The sequence below is a fragment of the Cryptomeria japonica genome, chromosome 10 (genome assembly GCF_030272615.1).
Source record: "Cryptomeria japonica chromosome 10, Sugi_1.0, whole genome shotgun sequence".
NCBI classification, from domain to species: Eukaryota; Viridiplantae; Streptophyta; class Pinopsida; order Cupressales; family Cupressaceae; genus Cryptomeria; species Cryptomeria japonica.
The window spans coordinates 363,156,055-363,179,980 of NC_081414.1; the positions used below are offsets into that span (position 1 = coordinate 363,156,055).

A 23,926-nucleotide genomic window follows, 5' to 3' on the forward strand; every position below is an offset into this window, starting at 1 on the left:
TAGGGAACCCTATATAAAGATATCCTATCATTTCATTTTAGATCTACTAAGGTGAAGACTCTAAGCATTCCTAATATGATTTGATCAAGCATTCTCAAGAATTCAAGCCAACATTTCATCCCACCATATCCTTCAAGCATCATGGAGCAAATCATGTCAAATTTAATGCAAGCATATGTTTTTATTTGAGTCTTCTATATGTTGTCATGCTATTGCACCAATACTTGTGATTACATATGAAGAGCATTGTATCATCAACTTCAACCAGTCATTGTAAATCTGAGGTATTATGATACAACATTTACTTCAGTATTTTCATTACTATTTTAATTCAAGTTTAATTCCTGAAGTGGGGGTTGACCTTAGGAAAACCCGCATCAACAACCCTATTTCTTTATCTCAGTGTGCAAGAAATTGTCTTAGGAGCTGCAATCAAGAAATCTAATAGTGTAAAAAACAACAATTAGACTTAGTTTTTGAAGGCACAAAAAGAGGACCAAGGCAACCATCTCTCCTCAGTCCCGAGAATTTTCAATGGCCTTCCAACAATGGATTTTGTGCCTCATCCTGATTCGGAAAACACCCGGTCTATCTACCCCCAATATTCAAAGGACTAGGGTGACCTACTCCCCTCGGTCTCGACAATTTAGCTTGATCTTTTTGCCACATGTTCTAATCTATTTTCATCCTTAGATACCAACTTACAGCTCTACATGATGTCTGGAAAATTATATTGCTATCGTTTAATGTCAGTTTCTTATTGTTTGGCCTAGATTTAGCATTGCACTTCAACCCTAATTCAAATTCAATTTCAACTCTAACAAGGGAAGGATTAACCTGATATGAATTTAGTCCTTTCAGGATTTGATCAATCAAATTCCCTTCCCCTAATGTAAGGTTAGTTCAAGGTGAAATTTGTGGCTTTATCATCCATCAAGGTATTGAAGCCCTAATTCCAACACCTTGCAAGTGTAAAGACCTAGTATGTGTTTACAATTTTCTAAAATAGTTTATTTTAAAAATATTAGAGTAGAATAGTTAATTTATTCTACATCTTGCTTTGACTAGTAACGTTCTAACATCACTTCATAAATTTAGTATTTAAGTAAGGATATAATATCTTTGTTTCATTAGATTGGTATAGTTTGAATTGCAAATTTTAGAATAGTTTCAGTAACATACTATGTTCAAAGATAAACATTATCAATAGTATTAATTGACAATGAAATCATCTTCATCCAAGTAAACAAAGAAGAAGACAAAAAAAATCCAAGAAAACACCTTCAAATGGCCTAGAAAGACAAAATGAACAAAGGTTTAGCTTTTTTTATTTTTGCATTAATTTAATCTCAGTTAATTGTTTAATTTGGTAGTTAATTAGTTCACATTGTTTATTTGGGGAGAACAAAAAAATATAGGCTATGAATTCATTTCTTGTATTTAATTTATAGTATACTTTAATATTTAATTAAATAATAACTATTCATTTCATAAATTAAAAATAATTGAAAAACTGAAAACGAAATATCAACTCAACTTTGAGGTACTTACAATTTTAGGCTTCAAAAAACCATAAATTAGAAAATACACAAACAACATATGAAAACAAATGAGATAAGACAACAAACAAAAAAACCAATCAACAAAATCACCAAAGTTGACAACAATAATTGTGCAAGTCAATAAAAATACTCAAACTAGCACACTAAAGTGTGACTACTTATATCCTCTCTCTCTCTCTCTCTCTCTCTCTCTCTCTCTCTCTCTCTCTCTCTCTCTCTCTCTCTCTCTCTCTCTCTCTCTCTCTCTCTCTCTCTCTCTCTCTCTCTCTCTCTCTCTCTCTCTCTCTCTCACATACCCCACATAATAGGATCATGTATTCTATGGTTAGAGAGGATTGAGTAGTACCCATCCTAAATAAGCTAAGTGGTAACTCAACTAAACTTTAAACTAATTGATAGAGACAATCTCAAAGAAAGCTTGTGTCCTACAAAAATGGAAGTAAAAGAAATACAATGGATATTAGAGTTAGCTCTTCTTGAAGAGTTGTTTAAAATAGAAATATATTAATTGAATAATTTCTTAGTGCTTAACACAATCTATGAAAATAGTGTGCACAACCATACAAGGATTACCATCTCAAAATCTCTTCAAAGGTTTACTAGAATAGACCCCCATGTTACCACCACCATACCATAAATCAAAACAATTATCTATCACCAACATTCCTTCCTTTGAAGAGTGTGATCAAATGAACACGACAACTCCCTTATGTACAAATATCATCGCCACTTTTAGGAAACTTCTTCCTCATCAAGAGAGAAGTGTTGATGCCCAATTGGACTATGTCCAATTATGCTTGTATCCTAGCCTCCTTATACATTTTAGTCTTGTTTTACCCATCATATATAACTAATCTAAGATGATTCCTAATTGGTCTCCATTGGTCTATGTTTACATCCTTCGAATGCCTACCGACGTGTTAGAAGTTTCAATGGTCTAAAAAGATTTAAGTGTGGAGATTTATTTTTAAAATTTTAAATACCATGCTTATGTAAGAGTTTCAAAGCTTCCCTTCATTGTATGCCTTTCCTTCTAAGTCCACCTTTTTTCCTTTTTCTTGACGAGATATCAAAATTTCCTATCTGGGCATACCTTTCATCCATTCCCTACTCTTGTCCCCTTTTCCTAATGAAATTTCAGATTCTTCCTACTTTACATTCCTTACCTCCAAATCCCGCTCTCTTCCATTTCCTTTGTCAAAGTTTTCAATGACTTTGTGTAATGCAAATTGTTAGAGTAATCTTTTATTAGCTAATAATTATTTATTTAATTATTAGTCTATTATACTCTATGCTTAAGCTAAACTTAGGAATCTTATAATTCTTTAGGGTTTTCTCCTTTAGGGTTTCGAGTATCCTTTTATAAGGATTCTCTCTTTGTATTTTCATAATAACTGTAATTATTGAATTGCATTCTTGTTGCACAATCGATATAACTCCTCTTTTCTGGATCTCTGAATTATGTCCTCCATAGCTATTTTGCTTCTCTCTTTTTGTGATAGGTTTGCATGTAGGTGATCTTTGGGAGCTGTAGAGTTGATTTTTCCTCAATGTCAAAGTAATCTTTTATTTGCTAATAATTATTTATTTAATTATTAGTCTATTATACTCTATGCTTAAGCTAAACTTAGGAATCTTATAATTCTTGAGGGTTTTCTCCTTTAGGATTTCGAGTATCCTTTTATAAGGATTCTCTCTTTGTATTTTCATAACAACTGTAATTATTGAATTGCATTCTTGTTGCACAATCAATATGACTCCTCTTTTCTGGATCTCTGAATTCTGGTCTCCATAGCTATTTTGCTTCTCTCTTTTTGTGACAGGTTTGCATGTAGGTGATATTTGGGAGCTGTAGAGTTGATTTTTCGTCAACTCCAATACCAATGATTAAAAAAAATGGGAATAAATGAGCATGCAAACTTCCTATTCAAATCAAAGCAAAAACTCTAGATAGAGCTCACGAAAGAGAATTCAATAAAGAATAACATAACAATCAACTCAAATGTTACCAAAGCCTTCTTGTGATTTGCTTTGCTCCAATGAAAAGATGGTATGCGAATGATCATTTGATTGAAGTTAACCAATTTGATAGCATTCACTTAGCTTAAGTGAGGATGGATGAGAAATGAATGACAATGACTAGATTTATATAATATTGGAAGGAGAAATGCATGGCTAAGATCTAAAGATGAGATCAATAGTGGAGAATGGTTGAGAGGATTCCCCTAAGATCTTGGAGGGAATGAAGGGTTGAGATGGCGGTATTTAGAATGTGCATGGATAGGATGAACTTACTAAATTTAGTAAGTGGTTGTGAGGATGCGAAAAAATAGGGACATGTGCATCTAGGAAGGATAGATTCTTCGGCTTGGAGGAGGGAATAAAGGAATTCTAATGACAACAATAGGGTTTGAAAAGCCTTGCACAAGAGTTCATAGAGAGTGTCACAACCCTCCTTTATCACCCTTTTTTGTTTTAAATTACAAAACTCTACTTATATTCTTTGGATGAATTATTGAATGAATATTGTAAGGGAATAAAAAAAAAAAATATAATAATAATAAACCCCACACACATGGAAAATGCATATATATTTAAATTAGTTACTTAATTTCCCTCACATTAAGGCACATGTTGTAGGAGGAATAAGAAGCTTCTAGAGGCTTCTCCACCTCCTTGCATGTAACTCCTCCCACTAAGCCCAATTAATTTGCATGGAGGCCAAATTGGGAGAGAATCTCATTTTTTTTTAATTTAAAATTAGGTAGTGGGAATTTGAAATTTGCTTTATAAAATAGGTACAAGTTTCAAAAGAAAAGCTAGCTATTCCATAAGAAAATTCTGCAATTTCTCCTTTGTAGTCCATTTTTCATTTGCAGCCAAGGTTTTGTTGGGAGGATTTCTCTTCAATTTGGAGGATCAAGGAAGACTCTACACCATTTTTGCAAGCATCCAGGTTCCTTCAAGCTTAGTTTGTGCATCTTGTTCTTGTTGTAGATTAGATTAGATTATTTTATGGAAAAGAAATTCATTCGTGAAATTAGTTTCAGACTTTGATAAGAATTAGATTAAAATGTTTTAAATTGTTTATTCATTGTTTGGATTCTTGATTTTGGAAAATAAATTGTTGATTCATTATTCAGATTTTGATAAAATTTAGTTCAGATTTGGAGTAGATTAAAATGTTTGATAGAAAGAAAAATAAATTTGTTGATTCATTGTTTCAAACTTTGATAAAATTTAGTTTTAAATTTTGGAGTAGAATAGAACAAATTGTTGATTATTAGTTTCAGATTCTTGATAAGGAAGTAGATTAAATTTGCTTGACAAAGAATTAGATTCACTGTTTTTTTTTTTAAAAATCTAGATCCAGATTTAAATTGTTCCTCTTATTCTTTTTGATTCTTGCTAAGAAGAACCATCTTTCATCTCTCTGGTTATTGTTATCCAAATCTCATTTAAGGAGTATTCTTATTATTATTTTCTTTTTGAAACTCTCTGTGGATTGAACAAAGAGCTCACTGAAATTACCAGTCGAATAAATCCTCCTGGACTCTGAGAATAACCCTGGAAACAAACCAATTTCCCGAGAAGTCTGAGAACAACTCCCTTCCTGTAATGGCTGGATAAATCTTTCTCTCTCTCTCTGTGATTCAGATAAAAATATATATATATACATTAAAAGTCTGGTTTCTGTAAGGAGACAAACCAAGAAATGCTCAGTTATTTTACCTGTTCTTACCTTCTTAAATAAAAATTATCCTTTGTAAAGAATTTGAAACCATATATATATATATATATATATATATATATATATATATATATATATTTATAATCCTAATGCCAATTTACAAATATTAATGTTGCATTATCAATCACTGCATTCGGCACAGACCCCAAAAATATCCGCACGTACGCACAGACCCGAAAATAACCGCGTGTACGCGGAGCGGCGTTACCGAAAACCGGCAGGGTTAGTGGTACCCCCCACTACCCTGCGGTCACTACAAGTGGCCGCAGGGGAGTGGAGGGGACCACGTGGCCCCGCCAACCCCTACGGGCCTGCATATGCAGGACCGCAGGGAGTGACGGGACCCGTGGTCCCCACCCCCTGGTTTTATATATATATTAACAAAACGAGATTGCCGTAGGAATTTTCGATGGAAGTTTTAACATTCGATTTAACATTTAAGTATTTTTGTGTATCGTTTTAAATTAAAATTAAATTAATTTCTTTTTCATGTACATTTGTTTAGTTAAATTTAATTTCCTTAAAATTAACAAGAGTTGAATTCAATGTATTATTTCAATTCCTTAGAGAAATGAATGGATTATTTGACCCATAATTTTTGGAGATAAGTAAAGTCTCATTATTATTCAATTTGGTCACTCATGAGAAATTTGTAACCTTATAACTAATTAAGTCTTGCGATAGAGAAAACATTTCTGCATTTTGAATATAAATGACGTTACTTTTGCATTGCATTATGATTAATTCGTATTTTTCATGCAATTACTCGTAAGTTCGCAATTATCATTACCATGCCAATACATGTATTAATCCAATTAATTGTAGAATAATGATATTCTTTGTTCAAATAGTATTTAAGGTTTAAATTATGTACATCCATTTCATAATTATATTCAAGTATGATGTTAGTTTAGAAAACTAAACAAATGGAGTTGGAAAACTAAAACTAGCAGCGTTCGGTATATACGGTGCCTCTGGGTCACGCTTACGGGTAATGCCGTTGTGTTGAACTACTGCACTTAACGCCTAATAAAGCTGCATTAACGACGTCTGTGGCATCGTCCCTATAAATCGTCGGGGAGTAATAAGGGACATTTGGAAGTTAAAAATCCAAGGGGCGGGTAATCCCTCTTGGATCGATAATTTAATAAGATAACTTTCAATTGAATTCCACATCCGTTGAGATAAACCATAGTAAACCCTCTTAGGGATGGTCAAGTTAAGAGCTCTCGTGAAATTTACTTTATTTATTTATTTATTTATTCACCTCGAAGGGATATTGGTGATTGAAATTGGGTGACGCTCATGATAAGAATTAGGTTCTAGTTATTTTGTTTAGGCCACAAGCAAATAGGCCATCTTGAGCCTTCGCTTAAGTGCTACCTTCGTGGGTAGCAACCGCAGAGAAACTGTCTGGGACACTGACCCTAGAAAGGGTTGCGTACCCACAAAAATCAGTTTACATCAAACCATAGATTAGAAGATAGAACTACATACTTTACGCCTTGATCCCACGCCGAAGTGGGTATGTAGGCAGTCTTGGGACGGAGTTGTCCCTCGTACTCAGGCGTTCGTGGGTGGGGTCTAGGCTTGGTTGAGTAAGAATCCTAATTGAAAGATAAGATAATCAAACTTAATTCAATGCATACTCGGAAGGAATCCCGTATGGATTCGCTTGACTTCCCGAGGCTTTAAGCCAAATTCCGAGGCGGAATTCAAGCTTGTGTTATTTTTCTTATTACTCCTAAGGACGACGACCTCGGTGCATTCTTGTTAGAAGAATGTAGTACTTAGTGAGTGGCTCAGGACCCGAATGGTCCCGATGAGTCTAAGTCTCTGGCCAGAGCATCTCCTATCCCGTTTGGATAGATGCCTACCCCGTATGGGTAGATGCCTATCCCGTATTGGATAGATGGAATTTACGTCCCGTATGGACAATTGCCTAACCCGTATGGTTAGAAGCTCATCCCGAATGGATGATTGCCCAATCCTATTTGGATGGATGCCCAGAGTATGCAATTGAATAAAACATAATAAAAGAAAAGAAAAAAAAAAATATACTCAATTTTGTTGGGTTAATTTTGGTGGGTTATTACAGAGAGCTATTGTGGGAGAAAGAACCATAAGGTTTATGAAGATATGTTGACACATATTACCTCATGCTATGTTACTTATAATTATTTACAGGCATATGTGATTTTACATATCATATTTTTTCTCCTTTCCCCTAATGCCTTACAAAACCTGTATACAACCACTTAAAAGGAGCATATATTACTAGTGATTCTTTTTTATGATTATTAGTGTAGCATCATCTCATGGTTATAATGATTATATCTATTATAAGAAAAGTCTCTCTTTATTTATACTAGATGGGTTCATATTTATACACTATGAAAAGTCTATTTATTTCTTCTCCAAAGAAAGTTCAATTACTATTTTTGCTCCAAGTAGAGTCCTTACTTCCTTTCTAGGTGAAATTAATTTATCCTTTTACTTTTACCTTTTTGTTCATAGAAAATTTTAAAAATTTGTGTATATGCTTGGTTTTGAATGCCTTCAATATATGCAACTTATTAGAACTTTTTCATTTATACTCTTATCTGTATCTTTTTTATAAATGTCTAAATATTTAATTTCATCTTGATCAATTTTTTTACTTTGGCATGGATATGCATAGTAGTTCACACGCAAGTCAAAGTGGGAGCAAATTTCAATGGTGAAATTACACACAACTTTTTATTTTCATTATGAACTTACTTTGACCTATTTGTGACTAATGCAATGACCATTATATATTTAAAAAGATATTTTAGTGTAAATTTTGGCTAATAAATCATTCTATATTGATTCCATCCTCACACATCACAAGGGGCTAGTATCAATTCTTTTTTCGGTCTATTTATTAACTTAGGTCATTTCCACAAGTGTAGAATTGTCTTAATTAAGATTCATTGATAGATGTAGATTTAATATTAAATTTTATTGCCAACTTTTAAAATGAGCTCATGTCAACTCCCTCCAAATAGTTTTTATGAGCTAACTAAAGTGAATATTTGAATTGCATTCTAGGTTGTATAAAAGGAGAAAACCCCGATTTATTATTATCATCTTGAAATGATTGAGCATCATTAGATAGAAAGTGTGATAGTGTCATTAGATATTACACAATCATAAGAGCATAGCATTAGCATCAAATCAACATCCTATGTATATTGTGTAATTTCATGTCTTCAATATTTGTACCAAACTATTGAATTAGTAATCATTTTTTCCCAAAAGGAGAAAAATCCTAGCCTAGCAAGTTCTCTTAAGCGACATGTATCAGCACCACTCCTTTTAGATATAGTACAAACATCAAGGCATAAGTATTATTACAAATATTTTAAACATTGTTCAAATATGAAGTTGGGGTTTAAATTTGAGTACAAAGTTCTATTTCATAGGTGTAAAAGTTAGTTTTCTAGATGAAAAAGTGAACTAACATGCTAGATAATAATTTACTAGTCTTGAGGTGATTGTTTGATACGTTCCAATTATTCACACATTAGTGAATCAATTAGTTACATTTACCATAGTCAAAACAATCATCAAATCTAGAGAAAAGTAGCATTATTTAATTTATTTAATTTTAAGCATTAGTTTCGATAGTATTATCAATATTATATCTTTATCCTAGGTCAGCTTAGTTATTCATTACGCTTTTATTTACCTAAGATATTTATGTAAGTGTGATCTATTCTCATACACATATAATCAACGTATTCTAACATGAATAAATTTCACCATTGATTACGACTCAATGATATCCTTGCTTATCACAAAGGTAAGAGTTTTGCATGAATGTTTATTTTGGAAAACCCTTAGTTTAAAAATTAAGAAGCCTTAAATATTAAAAGGGTCTTCTCTTGCAAATATGAAAAATTCCTAAGTACTTTAACTCTCATTAGGCACCTAATATTTACTCCTTAGCCTTAATAAACATTATAGTGGCCACTTATGATTGATGAATGACCCTTGATCTTGTAACTCATTTTACACTACCTTTTTAAACTTGAACACCTTAACTCCACTTTAGTCTAGGTCATCTAAATATCTTCGACTCTACCATACCCATAGTATTATTCCCGAGATGAGTCTACCATAGTTACATCTACAATAAACAAGAATTTTTTGTTTTTCTCATTTTGATGTTTCCCTTTCTACTCCAATGAGCATCCATATCATTTCCCACACCCAAACAACCATAATAGTCATGAAAAATATGTATCAGAGAAAGAAATTTTCACAATTATTGAAACAATGATAATAATGATCAAGGTGAAAAAACATGAGAGCATGAAGCATAGTTATACACAAACACTATAGCACTACATAATAGAAGTCATTGTTGCACTTATACTTGCATGATTTCACATCAAAACACTTTGCATAATTCCCAAGGTTTCACTATTATAATATTCTCAAATATTCGTGGGGCTTGATTATCATCAAGGAACTTATTATTAAATCACTCAAAGGACAAGTAATCAAAGGTTCCAATGACACCATCTAATCCACATTTTGAGGTTTTATTGTAAGTAATAGGTTATAGAGTTGTGGGGGATAAAACCATAATTGTATAATGCATTGTCATAACCATATGAACAAAAATACCCCAAAAAAGATAGGACCACGTGATAGCGGTCTAACATAGAGATAGTGAGTATAGAAGTTTATCAGATGACACAATTTTATAATTTTGGTTTCGATCTAATGCCAACCAAAACCTCAAACCAAATGACATGAACCTTCAAAAAACTATATTTTTTAAACCATCTCATTTGAATTCAATGAGAAGCCACCTTTTCTCTTTAACTTAGAATAATGGAAATGATTCAAATGCTTTATAATACTTAACATTGAATTCTAGATTAAATAAAAAAGAGCTAGAAATATTCTTTCATTTTTATTTTATATTTACAACTTCAAAGAATAACATTTACAATATATTTGAACAACAATGGGCATACTTTATTGAAGGTTAGTGGTATATTAACCAAACCAAGACCTTTTGAACCTGACAACCTTTTTAATTCCAAACCCTTTCATTTTTTTTTTCATTTTTTAACTACATGATATTTCCCTTGATTTTTTTTAACTTCTTTTTTTTTTTAATCTTTGCTTATTCATTATTATCTTTTATTATTTTTTATTGAACAAAATCTATAGAGACACCCTTATTTTGTTGAATATTCCTTTGTTAAAAATGCCTATTTTCTTAGCTACAATGAAGGGTGTTTTGGGTATCAAAGGCTTGGCCATAGTCATGACATTCATAACATTTGAAAGGTAACTAGTCTATATGACTATCCATCTAGATCTAACTCAATGGCTTCATGAAGGCCTTTTTTAGATCTATTTCCACATGGATTAATCATATGCAAAATTGCCTTTTGGTTCAATCTATAGTGCTAGCAAAGATTTGTCATCCAAAAAATTAGAAGTTTAACTCACATAGGAACAACACTACACAAATCTTTTTTTCTTAAAATCCATGGATTAATGTCCAAATATAATCCTCTTGATCCCATAAAATAAGGAGCACTTAAAAAATATTGACCTTTTGAACTCAAAATTGAAGGCATAGAAAGCTCTTCCATTAAACCAAATGCCCATTTCCCCTTCAATGAGTATTTCCAATGAAAGATCAATCCAATCATCAATGGTTTTGTGTTTAGGCTTAAGGCTCATTAATTTTCTTATAGTGACTTTCTAAGAAAAAGCCAAAGCTTTTTTCTTAGGAGAATGACGGTTTAAAGTAACTTTGGGAGCCATATTCAACTTTTACAAAATGGGGTTGAGGGAGTATAATCTTGAACCTACTAATATCAATAAATGCAAAAAAAATTTAAAAAAAATTAAAAATCTTCACTTAGAAGCAAAACCCAAAGAATTGCTTTAGAATTCTATTAAGGCATACCAGACATTCTAAAATTTAATTTGTAATGTCCCTAGCATGGTTATTATGTCTGTAGCCTAAAACTATGCCCTTAGTCTCATTTGTAGCACTATTTCAAACATGTATGAAACATTAAGAAAATATATTAAGGGCCTTTTGAACAGGATACATAATTAAGATGAAGTTAGTTTGAGGGTAGTCCAAAGGGTGGAAGGACATTGAAAAAATTTGGAGGGAGAGAAAATACAAAATAGAGAAGCAAATTGGACTAGGATAACTAAAAACTATTAATGAAAAAGATAGATCTTCTAGAGAATGAGGTTGTGGTGAACCCTATAACTTCAATGGTGTGTGCCACTCCACTTAGTCTTTAGAATGTTCTATATTATCCATTCAAACACCCAATTTGTCTTATAGCTTGGGATTTTGATGATCCTTCCCTTAAAGTAAAGACAAAGGATGAAGCTAGATAATTCACCCATGGGTCACAGAAACATTAATTTCTTTGGGTCTAAAGTTTTTTTTTTAATGGTTTCCTTTTATAACTAGTTACATGATAGTTGCTTCCTTTATGTGGTCATGCTTTCTTTTGTGCCACTTGTTTAGTTTGATTCTAGCTTGGTTGGGTCGACTTTGAGGCATGATCCTAGTTGTCTATATTTTTTGAGGATCTAGGTCAATGCTCTAAAACTATTGGTTTTAATGTGGTCTTTTCATCCAAAAAAGACTTCAAAATGTGAAACTAACCCCCCACACCCACACACATATCCTCAATAAAATGTTAAAACATGAGTGAAAAATATGAAGTGTAATATAAAAAAAGAATGCAAAGTACATAAGCCTAGCTCCAACAAACTTAAAAGGGAACAAAATAGTACTATAAAAAAGAAAATGAGAATAAATCATATTCTTTTATGACTCACAAATCTCTATCATATCTAAAAACCCATTTCATAAAATATTTAAATATATTATTATAAAATAATTTACTAATTATTACTTAAAATTTCTTTAGATCAAACAATTATTTTTGTTAAAAAAAAACATTGAAAATTTTAAAATAATCAACATTATAATGAATACCCATTGTATGGACTAATGCAAAATACTGATCTAACTATTAATAATATTTCTTTATATATTACTACCAAATGCCCATCCATCTGTAAGCCTCTTTTCAATAGCATTTCTTTGTGAAGATAACTTATCTATAAAACAAAGCACCAACTGGATGTATAAACTTTTTACTTATCTCACTAAACTTCGAAAATAATAAATACATTATATAGCATCTCAATTCCAATAATATTGATGCTTAAAAAACCACCAACTTTGAATTTTATTTTGGATCTACATACGTTCCCTGGTTGTCACCATCTACATGCTGGGAATTGAACATAAGGAAGAGATATAAATGCAATTGAGAGAGGAGCTATTGAAATAGGCATCTGGGGATTCACCTCTATTGGTTCTAAAGATGGTATCTCTCCCTTGGGACTTACATCCAAAGCTTTTCCATTGAGAAGCATAGTTTGACTGTGTAAATCCCCATCTTTTGGGGTTAAATGATACTCTAGTCTAGATGTCTTGCTTACCGGATCAGTCCTTGCAGTAAGATTCTTCTGCCCTCTAATTTGAGAATAAGCTGATACTTGAACCATAATGTCATCCAATTTGCTAAGATTTATCAAGAGTAAGGTAATACCTGTCTGTAAAATGGATCATTCTAATAAGTCATTCATCCAAAAACATAAAAAATATTTGTTTACAATTCTATTTTTAAACGTGTATCAAGTAAGATAAAGATTTTGTTTCTAAATGTGCATCAAATAAGAGGAAAAAGCAGGTAAGCGATATGAAGAGCCACTTTCAATTTTTAACATTTCTCCAATGTCATCACTATCTACCTCCCTCTGGATTTGAGCCCATGCCCCCTCTATTTAGTACACTAAGTTTTAAGCCCACTCAAGTTGCATAGAGACAACCATCCATTTTTAACTTGTAGAGGCAAATAATATATTAATAAAGCTCCTAACAAAGCTTGTAGGTCAATAGCTAAGTTACCACTCCATGTACAAGTACAAATATGCGGTTTGAACATGTGTTCACAAATTATTTTGCACTCTGTTCAATATTGCTTGAGTACTTCATCATAAAATATAATATTAAAATATCAAAATATAAAAATCATAAACAAATAAATAAATTTTATACTATGCTTTAAGTAAACAAACATAATTATCAAATTAAAATTCTAGAATTTTTTTGAAAGTTTTTTAAAATGTATTTGTCAAGTGTAAAATCATCAGATGTAGAAAATGAATCATGGGGATATGTGGCTTGCACCATTGATTAGTCCATTCAAATGCATTCTTTGATCTAACATACAAAGATTCATCACAAAATGTGTCCTACATTTTCTTCCAAAAATAGGACATTTAGACTTTGGGTACAAGGCATCAAGCATTTTATTGTCTTCCAAGATAGTTATTTCTATGATCCAAACCAAATTAAGAGCTTACAAATTTGTTTCTCTGATTTTTCTAAATGAGAAATGGTGCTGCAAATGCTAAGCATGGCCTCAAAACTGAGTAATGAGAGGTCTGTCTAGGTATACCTCTAGTTTAATGAGGGATGTATCTAGGTAGAACCTCTACCTTGAGAAACTTGGTGTGTTTCTAAGTCATATCTGTCCATGATCAATACTCAACTCATACAGGATATGGTTATAAAAGGTAAAATAACAAAAACAATACAGAAGCAAATAGTATTAACGATACAAAATAATTGCAAACAGAAGTGAATGACCAACAATCTAATTATTGCAAATCTCCACAAATTATATTGCTTACTTTCAAAGACGATGGATAGTGATGAAGAAGCAATAGTCTGCCAAAAAATCCCGATTATACCCGATTAATCCTGAATCCTGGAGCCAGCCGATTTATTCCCCGAAAAAATCCCGATTCACAAAAAAAATCGTTGACCCATTTTTCAATGATTTTTTGCATTTAAATCACATTAAAATTATGTTAAAAACCCCCAAAAATGGCAAAAAAAGTGAGAAAACAATGTAAAAACTTGCAAAACCCTAGAAAAACTCGTGAAATTACTGAATTGCTTAGAAATAGGATTGATCCGAGACAAAATCAGAGTCACTATAGAATCAACGTTGAAAAGGTTTGTCATTTTGTCCATTTTCAGGGGGTTCATCATTCCCCACACTTCACTTGTTCAAACCCACGAGCTCAACGACCCAACAAAGGCAAAAAGCCCGCGAGCTCAATGGCACAGCAAGGGTTTGAAACAAAGAAACGGGACTTGAACTTGGTGAGGCTGACTCGACTCGGGACTCGGACTCGTGAGTCAAAACTCGGCTCAGACTCGACTGGACTCGACAAAGTGAAAAAATTAAGAAATTTAGAGATTTTTAAAGATTTAAAACTTGTTTCATGCACCCTTTATTAAATACACCTTCAAGACACAATAACACCTTCAAATAGAAGCTAATTTGATTACATACACAAGTATACATCAATCACGTAAGCATAAACACAAATTGTAGCTGAAGGAAATAACAAACATAGATATATAAATATTGTCAAATGTATACAATATTACAAAACTCATGGAATAAAAAATCCATGTCATCATATGATCAAATGAGATGCAAACTCTTGATGCACCAAATGAAAGTATATGTTTTTATATGGAATTGGAGCCTGATCAGACTTGGAAGTTAAAATTTCCCTACTTTTATCGGCGCAATTTCCCCCCTAATTTTATGACGGGGGTTTAGGGGATGCGCCCCCAAGTTGGGGTCAAGGGGCAATGCCCCTTGCGGGGTCCAGGGGAAGGGGAAGTGCCCCGTGAGGCCAAAAGACTTTTATAATTTTATATATGCGTCAAGTGTTACTTTTATATTGTTTCTCCTCACAACTCACCTTTCTCCTCCTATTTTGCCAAATGAATGAAATGAAGTTCACTTTTAGGCTCAAAGCATAATATAAACAAAAAAAAATCAATTCAAAACATATTAAAAGTTGTATTTTTTTTAACTTAAAGTTACACGCCGTCGATCGGGACTCGCCAAACTCGGCGATTTTTGACCCAGACTCGTTCGAGTCCGAGCCCATTGGACTTGACAAGCATGACTCGACTCGGAAATCGCCCAAACTAGACGATTTTGGGTGATTCCCGTTTCTCTTGTTTGAACCTTGGTGGCTGCCTCACCAATGGAGTGTTTCTACCACAACACTAAACGTCCGAAGACATATATAATATATATAGATATAGATATATAATTTTTAATTTATATTTGATATAGTTAATTTTTTCTCAAACAAAGACATACAATTCATTCAATGAGCAATATATCCAAAGTGCTCCACAGAATAAATCTGAATGACAACAAACAAGCTTACATAGTTGTAATAAAAGAGCCTCCAACACACAATCATTAAAATTTGTCTCTACCTAAAATAGTAGTTGCAAGCTAGGTATTGTCAAAACCAGTGGCTTGCTAATCTTTTACTTCAGCTAAACAAATTCCTTTTGTTGAATTTTACCCTATAAAAAACATACCAATTGCCATCAGGGAATATAAAGCATTGCAACTCTGGAATATGATTTGATAAGCTCAAATATTGAACTATCCCTAGAAAACTCCTTGCCTCAATCACAATTAAAGTCTCGGATCACTTCAAAATGGCTTCCACTTTTACTAAATTCCTAACAATAGCTGGATCTCTTTCTGATAAATTTTGATCTCAGCTACTTCATAGACTTAGCTAAAATTTGATCTCAGACTTAGACAACTATTTGGTGTATTTGGTGACTGCCCTTTTAAAAAGTTAAATGAATATTTGCCTATGTAATCAGCATTATGAATATAAACAAAAATAATCTATTTTCTGCAATTCATGGGTTAAACTCTATTTTATTTACTCCCAATACCTCTATGCTATGGAAATGCCCTTGAGTTTTTTAAAAAAGTAGTTTGTGTTTATTTTTCTACAATATTTTACAATTTTTTAAAATCCAAATTTTTACCCATTTTTTCAAAAACTCTTATACTTTTTGTTTGTCGATTTTTCCCCCAAACGATTTTTGTTGCTATGATATTAAGCATTGCAATTGTGGAATTAACCCTACAAAACTCTGGCGTCGTCTATGGGGAGGATTATTTGCACCCGCCCCATAGTGTAATTATAAGTCAACACTCATAATTACACTATGGGGCGGGTACAAATAATCCTCCCCATAGCTAGAGCCCAAAACTCCTTGCCTCAATCACAATGAAATTCTTGGATCATTTCAAAATGGCTTCCACTTTTACTATTTGTCTATTAACTTTTGATCTCAGTTACTTCATAGAGTTAGTTAATATTTGATCTTAGACTTACACAACTATTTGGTGTATTTGGTGACTTAAAAAATAATTGAATATTTTCCTATGTAATCAGCAATATGAATATAAACAACAAAAAATTATTTTCTACAATTCATGGGTTAGACTTTATTTTATTTGCCCTTTATATCTCTATGCTATGGAAATGCTCTTAAGTTATTTTAAAAAATAGTTTTTGTCTATTTTTGAACAAGTTTTTATGTTTTTTTTAAGTCCGATTTTTTCCCAATTTTTTCAAAAAATCATATACTTTTGATTTGCCGATTTTTTTCCCCAACAATTTTTGCTGCTATGAATTATATAGTATATATTCAACTAATGCAATTACAAGAATTTATTTGAATGATTATTACTTATTCCTCCACATAATTTAAAACCTCAGTTATTTCCTATTTACAATATCATGTCTCCTTTACTCTAAGATTGGTAGAGATAAATGGACGCAAAGCATACCAAAAAGATCAAGAGATAAACCTCCACGAAATTATCACATTTTTATAATTAGATTTATCAGATTTGAAGAGAAAAAGGGTACAAATTTTTCAAATAGTATGTTTGTACCCTTCAAAACTCATACTGGAAGCCATAATTTATACATAATATTTATTTGCTATGTTTGAATCGCACCAAACTTATAGATGAAATAAGCATAAATACTCACAGCATTCTTAGTACAATGTGCATAAGGCCGCAGGAATTTTGTTCCGTTTGATGTTAGGGACAGAACTTGTGCTCCCATTAGTCGGTTCCAAAGAAGTGCACTGAATCATAATTTAAAAAAGTGTCCAAATCTTAGTTCTCTCTTATCACCCAGGCAGGAATTCAAATTTAGAATGAAGTTCTCCGTTTGCTTAAAGTTTAAACCATCAAATAGATAAAATGCTAAGAACTACATAACCAACATGCCTTAAAATTGTACCTGTAATAATCAGGATTTGGCACATAAGTGGTTGTGTTTAAAAGGCCATAATTACCACCAATCAAGCTTTGCCTGCAATAAGACTTTGTATTGTATGTGGATGCCATGCCAAGCTGATCTAAATACCTGTGGCACTTGCAATGAATGTCCCTTAAAGATTAACAAATTGTTGTGTATACAGTATAGTATCACTGTGGTAGAGAAAAATAGGTAAGAAAACTGGACTTCCGAAAAGAAAGTCAGCATAAGATGCAGTACCAGTCAATTTGGCTTTTTAATTCTTGGGTGTTAATTTTATGTTCACCGAGGTTCATGATTTTACTTGTTCTAGAACAATGACTCTTGATAATTTCATACCTTTTTTGAAAAGAAATTAGTAAATCTTTAAACCTGGATATCCTTGCAGTTTCTGGAGCAAACAAAATTGAAGTTTCACAAAAGACAAGCTTACCAAAAACTAGAGACAAAAGCATTAGTAACGAGATTGTGCCCACTGTTATAAGCTCCACCAGCTTCACCAACCCAAGCACTTGACCAAGGTCCGTAAGTTTCCAAGATGTTTTCGAGGCTTTTGAATGTAGATTCTACTTGGTTAAGATAAGATGGATCCAATATCTTCTCCACAAGATGTTGATCCACACCTGGTAACCAGATAACAAATAGTATCATTTCAAACTTGATATGACGAGCAGACTTTGATGAAAACTAACATATCATATACCTGGACCCAGACTGTAGATGTGATGTGTAACAACACCTACAATGTCCGGTCCTGATTGTTGAAGAAATTCCTTATACCAATTTGCATCGAAGTTTCCATCAGGTGCAACAAGTTGGGGTTTCACTTGAAAATCCTTGTAAATCTTTTTCAGTATCCCTTTGAGGTTAATTACATCAGCTGCATACTGCGTAGCATTAATGCTTGTTCCATAACCCTTTCCACTCAGTTCATTTCCTACCCACAAAAATACAAATTTTATTGTCATGTTCTTGAGAAAAATTTGGGTACAGTTGATAGATCAAATGCAGTGAGATACTCATACATCCCATATAAAATCACCCACAGAGATCTTACTAAGCATAGGAAAATGTCAAAACAGCTTAAACTAGCAGCTCACCTAGTTCCCATGCATTTATCTGATAATCATGATCAACTGTATACTGAATAAAATCATAAGCATTGGTTGAATCCCAAGGCCCTTCCGAAACACCCTTTGATACTTCTTTCCTTCCATTCAAAGCATTCAATCCAAATGCTACCACAGCCCTAGAGTCACACGTCAATATCAACTAACATTTTACAAATTGAGCAATGGAGGATCAAGTCAGCAAGGATAAATGGTTTGGGAATCGGTCAAGAACTTACCCTGTTTTCCTGAAGAACAAGTTCAGGGCATCCCACCTTGACATGGGAAGGCACCCATCCGTAAATCCAAACATCAGGGAAACATTTTTGGTAAAAGGAGAGCATGGTTGCTTCAAATGTCCAACATCGTAGATGACTTTGTCTTGCAATGATCCACCCAATCTTATTTTCAATGGATCAAAAGCTGTATGTTTGCACATTAAAAATGTTAGCCAAGTATTGTTACATTTTGTAACCTGAAGTCTATTCTCAAGATTGTCAAATCACTAACAGCAACTATCTACATATGTTAATCCATTGGGTATAATCTGAGAACCCATACAGATTCTAAAGCATCTTGATCTTCCAAGGTGGAAAAGTCCTATTTTCCTCCCCAAAGGATGTATGTGATGCACCCATGTGTCTAAATGTGAATTACATGCACAAGAGTGTTTGACTACAAATTCACGAATGCTGAACAATTACCAGTAAGCTATACCAAACTGAATTCTTCTATCAAGTAACAACTTAAAGATTGAAGGCTAAATGGATGATGCTCCTTAGCTTCATAGAAGAAGGAATACACAAAGCTTACCCTTCACAGCATTTTCCAACAGTGAACTTTTGAGATCCTGCAATAACCCAGCCAGATAAATTAGAAGTATATACCAAATAAGTTTCTTATTTTTCTCACGTGAAAATTTATGTTTTTGCCAATCATTATTGGTTGCATCTCGACTTTTCCGAACATTATATTTATCTTTTGCATTTTTGAGATGGGACCGTTCTTAAAATAGCACAAAAGTGTATTACATGTAAAATTCTACATTGAAAATTGCTTTTGATCAGATAAGCAGGGTTTTGAAAGGGCCCAGAACATTGTACAGAGAAAAGGATTGAACATGAAGCATAGCCAAACACCAACGAGCAACCAAGAGGAACAACTTAGAGACTACAAAAGACAAAACATTACAAAAAACCAACCAACCCACCCAAAGTCGGGGTGGTTTCAAAATTGATCCAAAGGCCTTTGCTTTATCTCAACACTAGGATCCTTCTCCCCAAATTTCAATTTCTTGAGACAAGGAGTCATAAAATCACTGGTAGATTCTTCTACGGCCTACCAGTCCCAAAGCTTTATTCATCAGTGAACAATCCACAGGGAATTTCTCTTTAATATCTGCTTTGTAAACCTCTTAAAGGAAAGGATAGAATCCTCCTTACAAGCAGGCATTTGATCCTTCCTCTTCTGAACAAAGTGATGTTCCTTGTTTTCAAGCAAGTGGTGGAGGTATGACCCACTATAATAATAATGGCACATAACTGGAGCGTCTTTATGATCAATCTGCTGCACCCAATCTCCAAAATTTGAAGATAAGGTAATCTAAGAGGGGAGCACCTAGTTTTTCTCCACAAATGCACAAAATCTAACAAATAAAAAGCACTTTATGAATTTGGTGATCTTATCAGTAGCACTATATTGTCCAAAGGAATTGACAATAATCATGAAATTCTTTTCATTCCAATACTTGAATGATAGCCCTGGCAGACAAACCCAAATAGGAAATGCAAATATTTCTTTCATTGGGTTGAAACCACGAGACCGATTTTGAAGACTAAGTTCATTTACTCCCAGAAACCAGGGGCCATCAAGAAGGATCGTGGAGCAATCCTCCTGACAAGAAAAAAGAAAAAGAAAAAAGAAAAAAGCCATTCAACATTGCAGATACTTCAACCTTGCCTCTAAGTTTCCAAACCCAAGGATCCATCTTTTGACAGCATCAATATTGGGACAATTATCACAAAATCTCCTAATCAGCGAGCTCCTAAGCCAAGCCATTGGCTCAACAAGAAGAGAATCAAGAACATCAATTTGGATGCACACATCCTCCTCATCCTTAGGAGATATGCCCATACAAGAAATCCCAACAACAAAGAGAAGAAGCAACAGCCTCAAGGACACTAAAACTCACATCCATCTCAACACTCTTTGGAGAAGAAACATCCACAAAAACACTCACAGCATAGTCTTCCAACTCCTTCATAACTTCTGAAACCCTAGGGACAACACTCGAATGAGAGAAAATAGTACCAATCTCAACAATCTTAGACTGAAACTCCCCTCGTCCTGAGTAGAAGATAGGGGCTTCAGCACCAGCTAGAACCCCCAAGGAAAGGCACTAAAAACCCCATCCCCTCATCCTCATCTGCATCGGCTCCTTAATCCTTTGCCAAAATAGACGCCACCTCTATTAGGGTTCAAGAACCCACCTTCATCTTCGTCACATTCACTTTACTTGCCCTCACCTACATTGCGCCTTAGAAACACAATTGGAATTATTGTTACTAAAATTGAGGGTAAGCAATGTCAATTGTTGATATGGCAGAGAGTAACCCTGCGAGGTTTACATCTTGGTTGTTGGCACTACAGGCAAGAAGCCCCACCATTTAACCAAAGGTTTGTCCCTAAAAAAATGTTATTAAGATGTCACCTTTTGCTTTTATTCTTCTTTTCTAACCCTTAAAATTTATTCATACGGCCATCTAACAAGCTTAGTAGAGAAATTAAGTATCCTCTATGATCCCTAAGTTTCAAGGAGTTATAAATTCTCTATGTCCTTAAATAAATTTTGAGTTTTTTTAATGATTTACTCAGCTTTACAAGCATGTGTATTTATGTAGCATGAATATAAAAGAAATATGTTTAAAATTAATGATCTTGTGTAAAACATCCTAATATCTTAATTAGTTATGTGGTGACTAATTTATAATAATATAGAAAAAATATATCAATCCAAATCTTTCAAGTTAAAATTGAAACAAAACTCAATGTGCCCATTATGGAAAGAAAGGCATGTGGAAGAGAAATGTTGGAAGATACACCCAATTTTGAAGCTATCTTGTAAAAATAGGAAGAAAAAGGATACCTACTCTATAGTAATAAACAAAGGGAATGAGAATCAAGGTGATTATGCATTAAACAAGATGGTCTCTTACGCTGTGTGAAAAGAGACATGCATGGTGGGTGAGAGCTTCAAGAAAAAGAGGAAGAAGAGATGACAAAGCTCTTTAATATCAAAATCCACATCAAGCACAAAAAGGTGGACTCTTTTTTTATACATGTTCATAGGATAACTTAACATCTTTGAATTTAGTAGATGAATTGGGATTTGAGTAGAACACTCATAGCCTTATGTGCTAGGTTGGCTAGAAGATGGTGCAAAAACCAAGGCAAAGAAGCAATATAAAGTTAAGTTCTCAATAGGTTTTGATTATGAGGATGGTTGGTGGATGTATGTGAGGTACTATTTTGAATCTTGCACCTATACCTCAAGGATGATACATATTTGAGAAGGCATAGTAATAAAGGCAATTTCAGATGGAAATGTATACATTTTGTGTGTGGCAAAGGAGAAAACAGAAATCACCATGATAGGTGTAACAAAAGCTACATGGTTGATCAACAGTAGTGGAGAGTTTGCTTTGTTGATTTTGAGAGACAAGGGAGACCAAATTGATTAGCAATAGTAGTAAGTTTGCTATGTTGGTAGATATGTTCATCAATCATAACATGCCAACAAAGCTGAATAGTGAATCTATATATCATTGAGTGATGATCAAGGAAAAAGATGGGTGGAAGACAACATTCAAACATAGCAAGGACTCTTTGAGTGATTATTTTTACCATTTAGGTTCTACATTGCACCAACTACCTTCATATGTATCATGAACAAGACATTGGAATCATTAAGTAACTCTTACATTATCATAAATATTTAGATGACATATTGATACTCAATAGTTCATATGAAGAGCATATTGTGTCATCTTAAAAAAAGTTTTTGAGATTTTAAAAGAGAAGACCTTGTTGTTAAATGCTAATTGGAGTATGCCAAAACTTTATTAGTGTACCTTGGTCATGTGATGAGTAGTGGAGAGATAAGGATAGATCCACCAAGGTTGAGGCAATTATCAAATGGCCAAATCTCCCTACAATGAGTGATACACTATAAAGCTTTATAGGTGTAGCTTAATACCTCCATAAGTTCATAAAAAAACTTCTTGAATATATTGTTAACTCATTGCATGAAGTCATAGGCAAATAAAAGAAGTTCCATTGGTGAAATCGATAACACATGCATTTGAAGTTGAAGAAGATAGGTATGATGCTAGTTCTTGATCTACCCAATTTACAGGCTACTTCTAAGGTGGAGATGGATGTCATTTATCATGCCATTGGTATTTTCTATTATTCAGAAACATTTAGAAGGCCCATGTTAAATTATAACACCTATGGTCCAAAAAACTATATGTTATAAGTTCTATAATGGAAGAAGTAGAAGCATTACCTCACTGGGAAGGAGACCATAGTGCACATAGACCATAAGAGCTTGAAATACTTGTAAGCACAATCAAAATTATAGCAGTATAGGTATTGCAATATGTCGGATTTGTTGAATAGTTCCATCTCATGGTGAATAACATGGTTTGACAAATAAAGTGTGCAATATGCTATTTAGACCACCTCTTTTATATATGGTAGCTAGCTTATCTAACCTAGAGCCTTTTTGTAGTAAAGAGTATGTAGAGAACTATGAGCATGATGAAAATTTTAACAAGGTATAAAAAACTACACATACCAGAAAATATGTTGGGTTTGAACGTCATCAAGACTACTACTACCTACAAGAAGACTACCTATATAAAGCAAGTAAGCTTTGTGTGCCAAATAAGCATAACATCATGTATAGCTCTATATATTCTAGGATTGAAGGTACTCTCCAACAAGACTTTTATTCTTTATTTTTAACATTTAATGGCATAAAGTATGTGCAAAGTCCTCAATTGTGCAATGAGAAGGCCAAACAATCAAAATTAAGGGATGTGCCATCCATTTCTCATACCTAGAAGGCCCTAGGAAAGCATCTCCATGGAATATTTTAAAGGTCTTCCTACGAGTAAGTGAGGAAATTATTATATTTTTATTTTTGTGAGTCA

General features: G+C 33.3%; 1 non-coding gene across 1 annotated transcript in view; it reads right to left on the reverse strand.

Annotated features, from left to right (window-relative positions):
• LOC131079957 (uncharacterized) overlaps positions 1–23,926 on the reverse strand; it is a 103,737-nt gene that overhangs the window by 77,138 nt on the left and 2,673 nt on the right. The window contains exons 2-10 of the transcript XR_009359083.1: positions 19,524–19,560; positions 18,950–19,133; positions 18,702–18,850; positions 18,305–18,538; positions 18,035–18,224; positions 17,584–17,709; positions 17,326–17,425; positions 12,613–12,963; positions 12,403–12,462 (exon numbers count right to left, since the gene is read on the reverse strand). This is a non-coding gene — a transcript (uncharacterized LOC131079957). The remainder of the gene's footprint in view (positions 1–12,402; positions 12,463–12,612; positions 12,964–17,325; positions 17,426–17,583; positions 17,710–18,034; positions 18,225–18,304; positions 18,539–18,701; positions 18,851–18,949; positions 19,134–19,523; positions 19,561–23,926) is intronic.